A 12,581-nucleotide genomic window follows, 5' to 3' on the forward strand; every position below is an offset into this window, starting at 1 on the left:
TATCTCCAACATCCTCAGGACTTTCACTGTTGCCCTCACCTGGAAAGCTGACCGAAACCATCAACTCCACTGTGTAGGGACAGCGGTCCCAGCCAGTGATCCTCTTGTGCCTCACATCTACACACTCAAAGTATTTCATCACACCGGAATTTGCAAAGACCATGTAATATCCCTCCTCTCTAATGACTGGGTTGGTGAGTCCAGGTACATAAACTTAAGTCTCAAGTCCCTCACCCTAAACTCACAGTTTTGAATCCGGTGGCCATTCTTCAGAATCATTTAAGCACCTGTGCCAGCGCTTTGTTAGATACAAAGGGCAGAACTCCGGACAATGTAATTCGGGTGGACAGTACAGCCAAGGGGAAAACTTAAACTCATCATTTATTGAAATCCCACTTTCAGTTAGTAGAATAATCACCTCAGGTTACTTTACAAAAACAACTCCTTTAATCATACAGGAATATTTCCATGCCCCGCTTTGACTCCAACTGCTAACAGCACCTTCTCCACAGAGGTGAGAGGACACCATCCCTGCAGAGGAGTCATAACCAAAAACACTAACAAAAAGAAGAAAATTACAGTTTAAAAATATAACCAGTAAGTCATAAACGAAAATCGAAATATGACAAAAAGTTTGAAAAAAACAGCTCTCAGCCTCTAAGTCCACTCATCACACGCTCCATGACCAAACTCACAGCATGCAGAGCGAAAGAAAGAAAGAATGCAAGAAGAAGAGAAAGAAATAAAGAAAGTTTTTTACCAATTGATGAAGCAAAGAAATGTTAGAGAGGAGGCAGGGAAAGGCAAGAAAAGCTACAGCAAAGTGCACAGAGAGGCTGAAGGGAGGGGAGGTTTGGCCTGTGGAGATAACAGTGTGGGTCATTGGGCGAGTCACGGCTGCCATCGATCCCCTGATTGGCTGTCTGACGGTTTCAACACGGCTGCCAAACCCTTTAATACAGGGTGTCTCCAACTGTGTGTGGGTGTGTGCGCTTGTGTTCTTTTTGTGTGTCTAAATGACTGCTATCTGTGCCGTATGTAGTCCATGTCTTTGCCACCAGAAGTGATATCTGTCCAACTTCCTCAGGAGGCTGATAAGAGCACCTTACAGCTGCACTGATAACACACGCATTATCCATTTCCCAGCCGGTGAGACAAAACCTGCACATTTGTGTGTGCAAGTACGTGTACGTTGAGAGTAACGTTTAGTGACGTGTGCACACTGTGAAGTGAGGGTGTTACAAATTGTTGTGCTGGCCCTCAGCCCTTCCTTTCCTGTCCTCTCACATTGATTGGACAGCAGGACGGGGACACACATTGCTTCTAGCAGCCCACACAACTCCTCGTTTCCCTCTAAATGCCAAACACGGCATGTGAGTGTCAGGATTAATTATGTTTAGAAAAATTCTTACAAATACTCATCAAAACCAATCATGTGTATTGCTCAGCATCTCCCTACACATTAACTTTACTTGGGTAGCAACTTATATATTAGGACAACCAACCCAAGTATATGTTTTATAAGCAAAATTACATGTTCTGAATTTCACCATCTGCAAATCATTTCGTTTCATAATCCACGCGCTCTTATTTTGAAAGTCCAGGGATTAAGCAGCTAGCCCTGGCCCTTCCCATCTCATGGTTTTGCTACCAGCTGCCTCACTTGCCATGTTGCTGTTATGCTATGATTCAGCTTCTTCTACAGAGAAGATCTGGCAACAGTAGTTCTTCTTCTGCTCTTGAGATCTGTTCTGAGCTGGGGGGTCACTCTAACCAGAACCTACAGCAGGTGGAGAACTGGTTTATGTCACTGTACAGAGCTCATAGAGGCATCTAAGGAAAACAAGGTCTACTTTTGCCAGCTGCAGTCCAAGACGGTGGAATTGGAGTTAATCCACAAGATAAGATACTCACTGTTATGTGTCACAAAGTACTTGGCAAATAAAATATTAGCAGAGGAGGAAATTATCAACACCCAATGCTTCATTGTGCTTGTGTAGCGTAAACATACAGGAATTTCACTCTTTAACAATTACTGCCTTTGTACAAGCAGGAGACTGTTTATTACTGCAATTTGACACATAAAATCATGAATTGCAAGAATTTTTTTAAAAATCTCAAACATTCATTTAATGCCCAACACACCCGACTGGTCTTGATTATCAAAATAAACCATATTGGGCCACAAATGGAACAGATTAGCTTGAAATCACATACACAATAATCTCTCCCAATTTGACATTAGAAATATAGGAACTGGAATCTATCTCTCCTTCTGATATCTGCTGTTTTGGCCCCTCAGCCACGTGTGCAGAGAGCAATAAGCTCAAAGACTATATTCTAACTCAAACTCTACTATTTTAAAAAAACATCAGAAATATGTTATCCAAGCTGTGCTCTATTAGGATATCAAGTAAATGTAGAGAACACATCAGAAACATATCCTGCAGTGTTATCTTATATAAATATCATTTTATCAGAAAAGATGTGAGGCTCTTTCGATTTCAGGGTGAATAGAATAAGAGAGAAAATATACAGTCAGTTCTGTCAACTGCAGATGTGTACCCATGCACTCAGCGTGATAGAAACTAGCAACTGCCAAAAATGAAATGAAAGCAACCGAAAAAGTACGCTGTCTTCCTGGTGCGGGTACAAAATACAATCTGTTTTAAAAGCTTGTCTGCATATTTAGCTCATTAGATCACAAAAGGCACCTGTAACTGAGTTCATACAGGCCAAGAGTCTTTGGATTTGGACCCCTGGGCGCTCGCTTCCAGCCAGTCTGGGAGCAATTATATCACATTGGGGTGCTTCTTGGCCTCATATTCCTTGGCTCACAGTAAATGCAGCCTTTACACAACAGATCTTTCACTATGTATAACAGCTGGCTGTTGCTTAGAAGAATAATTTGTCTTCTCTAACCATGAACCAGTTAACCAATTATTTTGTCTTTTTCTGAGGCCCCCAGCTTCCGTGGCTCTTGCATCAGGTTACACAACTTTTACTTTTTTTTCTCTTTTTTGGATGGTTATGGTTTATGAATTTAAATGGCAGCCACAGATAAGATCATTGACACAAAACATACAATTTTTATTGAAACTGTTTCAGTGGGTTTTATTCAATTTGTGGTATTTTTAAGCCTATAATTTGGGGATTTTTTTTGTTCTATTATGGTTTGCCTGCATCAACTTTTTTTCCCCTTTTCTCTTGCCAGCTCACATTACATTATTTTGCCAGTGTGGGCTTGTGCTTCAAAAAATGTGAGGCGCAATGCTTTTGCCCTTCGGAATATCTCATCATGATGAATTCAGCATCTTGTTGGCATAGGAACCATGACTCACCTGTTTTCCCTAATGATAACTTCATTTATTTTCCTTAATTAGTTTGGACCACAATTCTGTTTGGACTGGTTATAAAAGCATAGCCAAAGTGAAGAAGGTCTCCATTAGGGGAACTTTAAAACTTTGCGATGATGATGCTGGTGATAATGAAGGCACTTGAAGGTTTACAACCTGAATGGGAATCAACACGCCTTGGTTCATTGCTTGAAAAAGGTGGATTGGTACTGCTGGGTTGGGGGACAGAGACTAAACCCAAGGTGGAAATGTGTCGCATGAGATGAATATGCAGACTGCTGTGGCAACAACACCAGGGGGGAAACTTCTCAGGTAACCAGTGGATATACTGTATGTTCTTACCCTCACCTACAGTGCTGTGAAAAAGTATTTGTCCCTTCCTGATTTCTTAGTTTTTTCATATTTGTGACAGGTGTTACAAAAAGCAAGTGAGCGCCATTATCCACAAATGGAGAAAACTTTCTACTTTCTAGGAATCGCTGGCCTACAAAAACGACTCCAAGAACACAACAATGACTCATCTAGGAGATCACGAAAGAATCCAGTTAAGGTCAAAGTTCATGATTCAACATAAAGAAAGAGACTGAGCAAAAACGGCTTCAATGGGAGAGTTCCCAAGAAGAACACAAAGGCTTTTCTCAAATTTGCCAAAATATATCTTGACGATCACCAAGACTTTAGGGAAAATGTTCTGTGGACTGACGAGATGAAAAGAGACCTTTTTAAAAGGTCTGAGTTCTGTTACATCTGGCATCAAACTAACACAAAAGAACATCACAGCAACAGTCAAACATAGTGGTGGTAGTGTGATGGTCTGGGGCTGTACTGATGCTTCAGGACAACTCGCGGTAATTGATGGAACCATGAATTCTCTACCAGAAAATCCTGAAGGAGAATGTCTGACTGTCTAAACTGAAGCTCAAGCAGCAGGACAATAATCCAAAACACACCAACACACCAAGAAAGTGGTTTTGGAGTGCCCTACCCAACTTCTGGACTCAAAACAGACTGAGATGCTTAGGAATGACCTTAAACAAAAATCGTCCACTATGGCTAAATTAAGACAATTCAACAAGTAAGAGTGGGCCAAACTTCCTCTGCAGCAATGTGAAAGACTCATTACCAGTTACTGCAAATGTCTGATTGTAGTTCCTGCTGCCAAGAGTGCAATAAGCAGTTAATAGACTTAAGGTGGTAACTATTTTTTTTGGACAATGTTTTTCCTTCAACAAATGTGATCAACATTTAAAAACCACATTTTGCATGTAATCTTGTCATCATTGTCTAATATTACAGATTTGTTGATGATCTGAATCATGAAAATATGACAAATATAGAAAAAATAGGACATCAGGAAGGAGGCAAATACTTTTTTTTATAATGCTGCATAGTCATGAACTTTAGGTGATGACCAAAGAGACACGCAGCCAAACTGAGACACTGTTAAAATATTAAAATTTTAAAAATTAAATCTTTTTGCATTTTATAATTTAAAATGTGTATTACCGATATAAACATGTAAGAAAAAGCAAAAAAACAGAAGAATGCATTTCTAAAAATTAATGAAGGATGATTTACTAAAGTTCACTGCATTGTCAAGGATAAAAGCAAAGTCAAACACTGAGCACCGGTGTGTCCTGTAGACAGCCACCGAGCACAAGCCTTCCACCTGTCCTGCCCACAGCAACGATACTGTGACTACTCCACAAAGATTTCCACGCCAGACAACAAACATTCATTATGCCAGAGACAAACAATCCAAATTCTCCTCATCTAAATAGGCATTACAGCTTAGAGGAGTAAACAGGATTCACAGAGGAGCTTAAGTCTTTAGGATGCTGTTGTGCTTTTCTTGGCTTTGAGGATACCAAGGCACCTCTCTGAGCAAAAATGGCTCCCTGGGTCGTATGCATCGCTCTGTATTAGAATAATCACCTGTTTTGTTTAACTAAATTATGGAAAGCAGGACTGTATTATGATTGAGTAAACAACTATTTTTAATCCCGTATGTGTAACTCGATTAAACGCAATTTAATGGCACTTTTCCTGACGGTGTGGGCGCAGCTAAAGCGATACGTACTTTACACAAAAGTTTGCTGCTTAATAAAATTTGTGCATTTAATAAGCAAATTATTCTAATCATAAACCTCTTGCCAAAGCAATTAGTGATAAATTATAATCTTATGATAAATTATCTTGTGTTGACAGCCTGGGGGAAAACTGCAATCAAACATTAATTATTCATTGGGTAATTAAGTTCATAGGTGTTTCTCCCTCCCTTTATTTCCTGCTCTCTCTCTTCATTTTCTGTTGGGAAGGTAGAGGTCTAGTGACCAGAGCTGAGTTATTTAAACTTTTCCAAGCACACAGCACCGAGCTCTCGTACTGGTTCTCTTACGCTCGCCGATCTGTGACTGTCAAGCTTCATTCGAATATGCAACTTGTTACAAAAATTCAAGGAAAAACAAAAAAGACAAAAGTATTGAATCGGAGCAACGCATAAAAGCGACGAGCAGAAATATTCAGCAGTTTTTTCTGTTCCTCAGTCACAACATTAATGTGCGACCGAGCTAAAATTACTCTACCAGACTTACCTTCCTGGCAGGGAAACAAAATCTAGCCAACCAATAGGGCACAAAGTGGAAAGACTATAACTGATAAGGTAGATGAATTAGTGCTGGGGAGTTGACACTACGGATGATTTTCATAGCAATTAATCTCTCTGAGAAATGCTTTTTTTCCCTTCCTTAAGGTGAAAATGCAACCGCAATTTCACAGATCACACAGCGACATTTTCAGATAGCTTTTTTGCTGACCCATAAAACCCTAAGATGTTGCAATCTTCATCTTTTTCATTAAAAAAACAAATTAACAAAAAAACAAATCAGTGCCATGTCTGCTCCAAAAAGAAAAAGAATAAATGCTGAATTGCTTTTTGACTAAACAGTTTGACATGGAGAAAACATATGAAACAAGCATAGGCATTTGGTATTTATACACTCTTTTTAGAGCAGATAGCTGCATCTTCTTGTCAAAATCTGACCCAGATTTTGGAAAACATTTTAACCCTGCTTCAGGGTCAAATCTGGAAATGCTAAGATAACACTGGAAGTCGTTTATCTGATAAAATATCGTCATCTAATTTAGGCAGTGCAGACATGTCAAAATATGCAAAATCTTTCATAAAAAAATAAAAGTTTCTCATATAACTGACAATTCAAACCTTAGCTATTCGTCAGACAGGCAGGTACAGAACTGTGTTCTGAAAATAACCGGCCAACCCAGATATGTCAGATGGGGTTGAAAGGACAAAGCATGTTCGCAGGAAAACAACGCCAGCATTCATCAAGTTCAATTACATGGAAGAGACATCAAACTTAGACAACAAGACGAGCAAAGCAGTGCTAGTTTGGGGATTTTTTTTCTTATTAAAGGCTTTTTCTATCTCACTGGAAAAGACAGCCTATTACCAATAACAAAGATTTGGATGAAGACATGAGGAAGACTAAAGAATCAAAGAAATAATGAGCTCTAACTGTCCCTTTTTGTTTTTTCGCTCCTAGCTTTGGTCCAAACATCCATCAGATTCTGCTGCTCTTTGGCTTGGCCTGTGCGATGGAGCAGCATGCTGCTGCCATCTAAAGGCAGAAGATGACGCTACTGAAGCACTGCTCGCTGCTGTGTGTGTGCCACAATTACAAAACACTTCATTATAGGTTTATCCAATAAATCGCTCCTCAATCTAAATGAAATACTTATCCTGTGTGAAATATAAAGAATCAGCTAATGCCTTCGAAGTGTCACTTGTCACTAAGAATGTATTGCTGTGTTGCTTTGGGAAGGCTGAGAGAGAGAAAATGTGACAGATTTACAGCCCCAGTTCCAAACAGGTTGGGACGTAGTGCAAAATGCGAATAAATATAAAATGCAAGGATTTGCAAATCTCTTAAACCCATATTTTATTTACAATAACACAGAAAACATTTTGATTTTTTTTAATGATATATTTTACTATTTCATGAAAAGTATCAGATCATTTTAAATTTGATGGCAGCAACATATCTCAAAAATGTCAGAATGGGGGCAACAAAAGTCTGGAAAGTACCAGGTAGTAAAAGGAAACAGCTGGAGGAACATTTCACAGCTAATTAGCTAATTGGCAAAAGGTCAATAACTTGATTCAGGAAAATCTGCAAAAAAAACCTGTGTCTAGTTCTGGAGTGATTTTGGAACAATGGGACAATGTTCGTCAGCGTAAATGGGCAAAGACTTTGAATATTTCATCATCTACAGGAGATAATATCATCAGAAGAGTCAGAGAATCGGGGGAAATCTGTGTGTGCAAGAGACAAGGGCAAAAATCCAAATTCAATGTCCATGATGTTCAGGCCCTAAGGCAGCTCTATATTAAAAACAGACATAATTCTGTCACGGAAATCACTGCATGGGCTCAGGAACACTTCCAGGAGTCACCGTTTTGTGAACACAGTTCCATCCACAAATGCAGATTAAAGCTCTTTGATGCAAAGAAGCTATATGTGAACATCCAGAAATACTGCCACTGGCACTGGGATGGCTTGATCAGTGCCGAAAGGTACATACGGGTTTTGCAGAAACATGTGTTCCCATCCAAATGATGCTTTGATGATGTCACATTTCAGGAAGGCAATGCTAAACCCGTCATGGTAGATGAATTTAGGTGCTGAACTGGCCCTCCTGCAGTCCAGACCTTCTACCGATTGAAAATAGTTTGTGCATCATGAAAAAGGATATATATATATATATATATAGAAGAAAACCCAGGGCTGTTGAGCAGCTAGAATCTTCTATCAGACAAAAATGGGACAACATTTTTCTCCCAAAAGTCCAGCAGGTGGTCTCCTTAGTTCCCAGATGGACTGTCGTCTAAAATAAAAGGGAAGCTAACTGTGCTAAACATGGGCCTGTCACCAATTTTTTTGAAATGCGTTCCTGTCATCAAATTCAACTGCTGGACAACCATATGTTAAGGAGTGTAATTAAACCTGTGTCCTAATATTATTTTACACATGTAACATGGAAGTTAGGCATATGGCCCCTGATATAAGAACACAAGAGTCAATGCTACACTTTCGATATATGAATACAAACCTTTTTTACTTTATCTTCTTTTGTTCGGGGATGATCATCTACATGACAGGACTTTCTGAACACCATTAAATGTATTATATAACAAGTAACTCAATCATTTGAATAAAACACTTTTTCAGATGATCGTGAGCCTCTGAATAAGTGCCGTGGTGCACAGTAGTTATTCTAAAGTGTCTTGCTTCCTATTATCACACAGATGAGTTTCATTTTACTCTTTATGATATACATTCCACAAATACCACTGGCAAGAATAAACATTTCTCTGTCACTGGGAGGGGAGTATCTGTTCAATATTTAAGAAGTGTTCACAAAGTATATTTACCATTAACTCAGGGTATGATTTCCATTAAGAAAACAGCATAATTTTGATGCTACAGACTCAGCTGCCTGGAAGATTTTCTTGCTTATTTGAGCTGTAATTGGAAAGTAAATATTCTAACCTTATGCTTTGTACTAAACCACAATGAAGTTTAGATGAAGCACATTTATGTTTTAAGCTTCACGGTGCTTATGTTTGTGTAGAGTGACCAGATGTTCCGCTTTATGTGGGACTGGACAGCATTTTTATCCCTTGTGCCCCTCTTCCACATTTTAATACAATATATCTAACATTTTGATTTGATTTAATCTTTAAATTCCCCACCAAAGTCGAAGAAAGCAGGAGAGGCTATCATCTTGGGTCAAGTCAAGGTGAACATGTCATCCTCTTCTGCAGTCCTTAAACTCAGTTAAAATGATGGCAAGAACCACAAAGAAAAGGAAATGCAGCAACAACAAAGACCAGAAATATTCTTACCACTGGGTAAATCTATATAACATAATTCTCTGAGTTACTGTTTAGCTTTCTTTCATGCTTATTGTATATAGCTAGAGACGGATTTGGGAGCAATTGCACTGAAATAAAATACCTTAGTACCTGGGTTGAAAGGGTTATACTGGAGAGATAGATGAGAACCACCCCAGCCTGCTGATAGGACAGGTTAGCAATAATGGAACCTTTACTCAAAGTATTAGAAATACTGATCAATAAAAAGAAAAGAAAATCTTACGCTTGATGGGCCATCAACATACCTATGTTGCTCACCTGAGTCAATGTTTTCTGTGGAAAAACCCTCATGTATTTTATGCTATATCCTTGTAATGCCATCAGCCAAGCAACAGTTGTACGTATTTACTGTATTCTGTAGTCACTAAGACAGTTCCATTTAAAAGGAGAAGAAAAAGTCTAAATTTTGAGTTATTATTGCAAGTGAAATTTTAACTCAAAATTTTGACATAGTTAGCTGAAATTTTGAGTTACAAGCAGACATCTTGTTTGTTTTGGAAAAACAAGCTTCCATAGTTTGAAATAAAATTCTTCAAGATATTTTGGTAGTACCAAAAACATCTTTTAAATTATTTTACCTTCCTTGCCAAAAACAGATGACGAATCTGACTGCAGGCACCTTCACAAAGCTTTGGCATCAACAGCGTACAACAAAATGCAGGTAAGTCCATTATTTATGTAATGGAGGGGACAACTAACCGCCTTTTGGCAACAGGCTGGTTAAAACAGAGAAAAGACAAATTCTTCTAAAAGGTGTCAAAGTCTCAGGTACATGTCAGGGAACATACAAATGTATATCCATCTAGTAAGTTTTCAGAGAACACACATGCACACACACACCCTCATCATGGTTTAATCAGTGTGGATGTACTGTGGAGGCCCTTTCCCCCTTCCGTGCCAGGCACTATTGTGGTGATGACTGCACTGGCATATTGATGTCAACTCTTTATTGTGTGGGTTTACGGTGGAGAGGGAGTGTTGATTATCTTGTAACCTCTTCACCCCTCTCTCCACACCTCGTTCCCTCTTAGCTAACAACGCTGATGTGTGTGTGTACGCGTGCCTGTTTGTGTGTTTAGTCTAATGAAAGCTACAGACCCGCAGCGTCCTTTCACATCCTCGTGCCAAAGCCTCAATCAGTCTCTCTCATGGCTGCGTCTATGTGCTGGCTTTCTCTTATCCCTTGCTTACATAAAAAAGAGCTTTGAAGGGTGTTTGTGTTGCTCCCACATGTCTGACTGTCACTGAGCTGCTGCCTCTGTCCTTGTTCTAAGCCCAGATATTAAAGTTACACAGCGGCAAAGATGCAGCAAGAGAAAAGAGGAGAGATGATAGAAGATCTATACACAACGGAGAAAAAAAAATAAAGAAGGGTGTAGGAGAGTAAAAGCAATAGTTTCTGAAAGTCAGACATCCAAACAGGCAAACAGATCACAAAGACAGAGTCATGGTTAGATCTGCAGACAGCTTCCACAACCAGAAAAAGATTGTAATAGAAAAAGAGCGAATGTAATGTAAAGGATTACGGGCATTTTGCTCTTCTATCACAGTGTATAAATGCCAGAGCCCCAACTTTCTGCTGTTGTGTGTGCATGTATGGGGGTTGGACATAATGAAAACAACCTACATGCATTCCAGCAACACAAATACTACCTATGCAAAGGCTGTTATAGTATAGTGTAAATTCAACTCATTTTTAAAGCTTCAGATTTTGGATTACATTCTATCCGGTCATTAAGTCTGACGTCACTAGCCGTGTCTGGGTCTACACTCCGCTGCAGGTCCATATATCAAACGATCACTATGGCATTACTGAGAGTTGAAAAACTGTCTAAAGTCTTTCATCTTTAATAAAATGATCAGCGTTCTGCTCTACCAGGTGCAACAATTGAGTTTAACATTCAGGCATCCACGAAAATGGAATTTATGACATTTAACAGAGTTAGAAGTTAGCAGGGAGTTAGCTCGCTAGCTTCTATCTAAATACAATATAGCATGTCCTGACTGCGGGGTTTTGGAAACAAATTAAAACATACAGCTCTGTTATCACTTCCAACATAATTGAAGACAGAAAACTAAACAGCAGTGACGTTTGTAGGGTTACTGAAGTTTGGCTAGCTGGTATATAATGATGTGCTACGTGACCGCTAGCGACACAGCTATGTTAGCATAATATAAACAAGCTAACTTTTTTTCCACTCGATAAAAGTTAACGTGAGTGTTCTCGGTGGTCAGGAACAAATGTAATCGCATGGCAGGATGCTGTAAAAGGACCAAACTTCAGCCAGGTGAACAACTGAGATAATCCATCCACAATACGAGGTTAGTCATTCATATACTGCTGCATGGGCTGGGCTGTAGTTACATCCTAAGGTTTTAAAAACTGAGCTTAAATAAATGATTAGCGGTAATAAAAGCCGAGGAAGGCCAACAGTGATCACTGACTGTTTTAGGAGCTTTTTGAGATTAAATAGAAGAAAATACAAAACATGGGCAAGACACTTCACCCGTTGCCTACTGGTGGTGGTCAGAGGGCCCGGCGGCGTGTCCGGCAGCCTCGTCTCTGTCAGTGCGTTCCAGGGTGGCTGTGGCTACAATGTAGCTTGCCATCACCAGTGTGGGAATGTGTGTGAATGGGTGGATGCCTGGTTGTGTAAAGTGCCTTGGGGTCCTTAGAAAAGTGCTATACAAATACAGGCCATTTACCATTTGCCTACTACCCAACCTGTACACAGATGAAGGAATACTGTAATCATGCATTCTTTGTAATAATGATGCAACACAACAATACTGCAAAAGCAACAATAAGACAGGCCACAAAGTCATGATCTGCCAGTGCAGGAAGATCAGCTGATACCTTTTATCAGGCTTTAGGCTAATGCATTAGGCTTTAGGCTAATGCTGCTAGCTAGCATTAGCCTGCAGCCTACAGATACTGCATAGCTGCAAGCCTCTTTGCAACACAGTCTTCTTGCTGCTGTTTAACAGTTACATTTTTGCAGACAGAAATATTCAGATTTCGACTACAGTTTTTCTTTTTTATTATTTTGTTTGTGTTCTTGTCACTAATCCATTCCTTCCAAAAAATAATGTTAACAGCTGCCTATGCAACATTCACAATTACATCAACTTCAATCACCGAGCATAATGAGGAGTTCAGCTGAAGAAACGAAGTCCAGAACACATTTGCCCTAAGATTAGCCTGTCAGGTATCAGCATCTACAAAAGCCACAATCTCCAATTTAATTGATACACTCCTGGAAACAAAT

Source organism: Aulonocara stuartgranti (assembly GCF_965226115.1).
Source record: "Aulonocara stuartgranti genome assembly, chromosome: 17".
NCBI classification, from domain to species: domain Eukaryota; kingdom Metazoa; phylum Chordata; class Actinopteri; order Cichliformes; family Cichlidae; genus Aulonocara; species Aulonocara stuartgranti.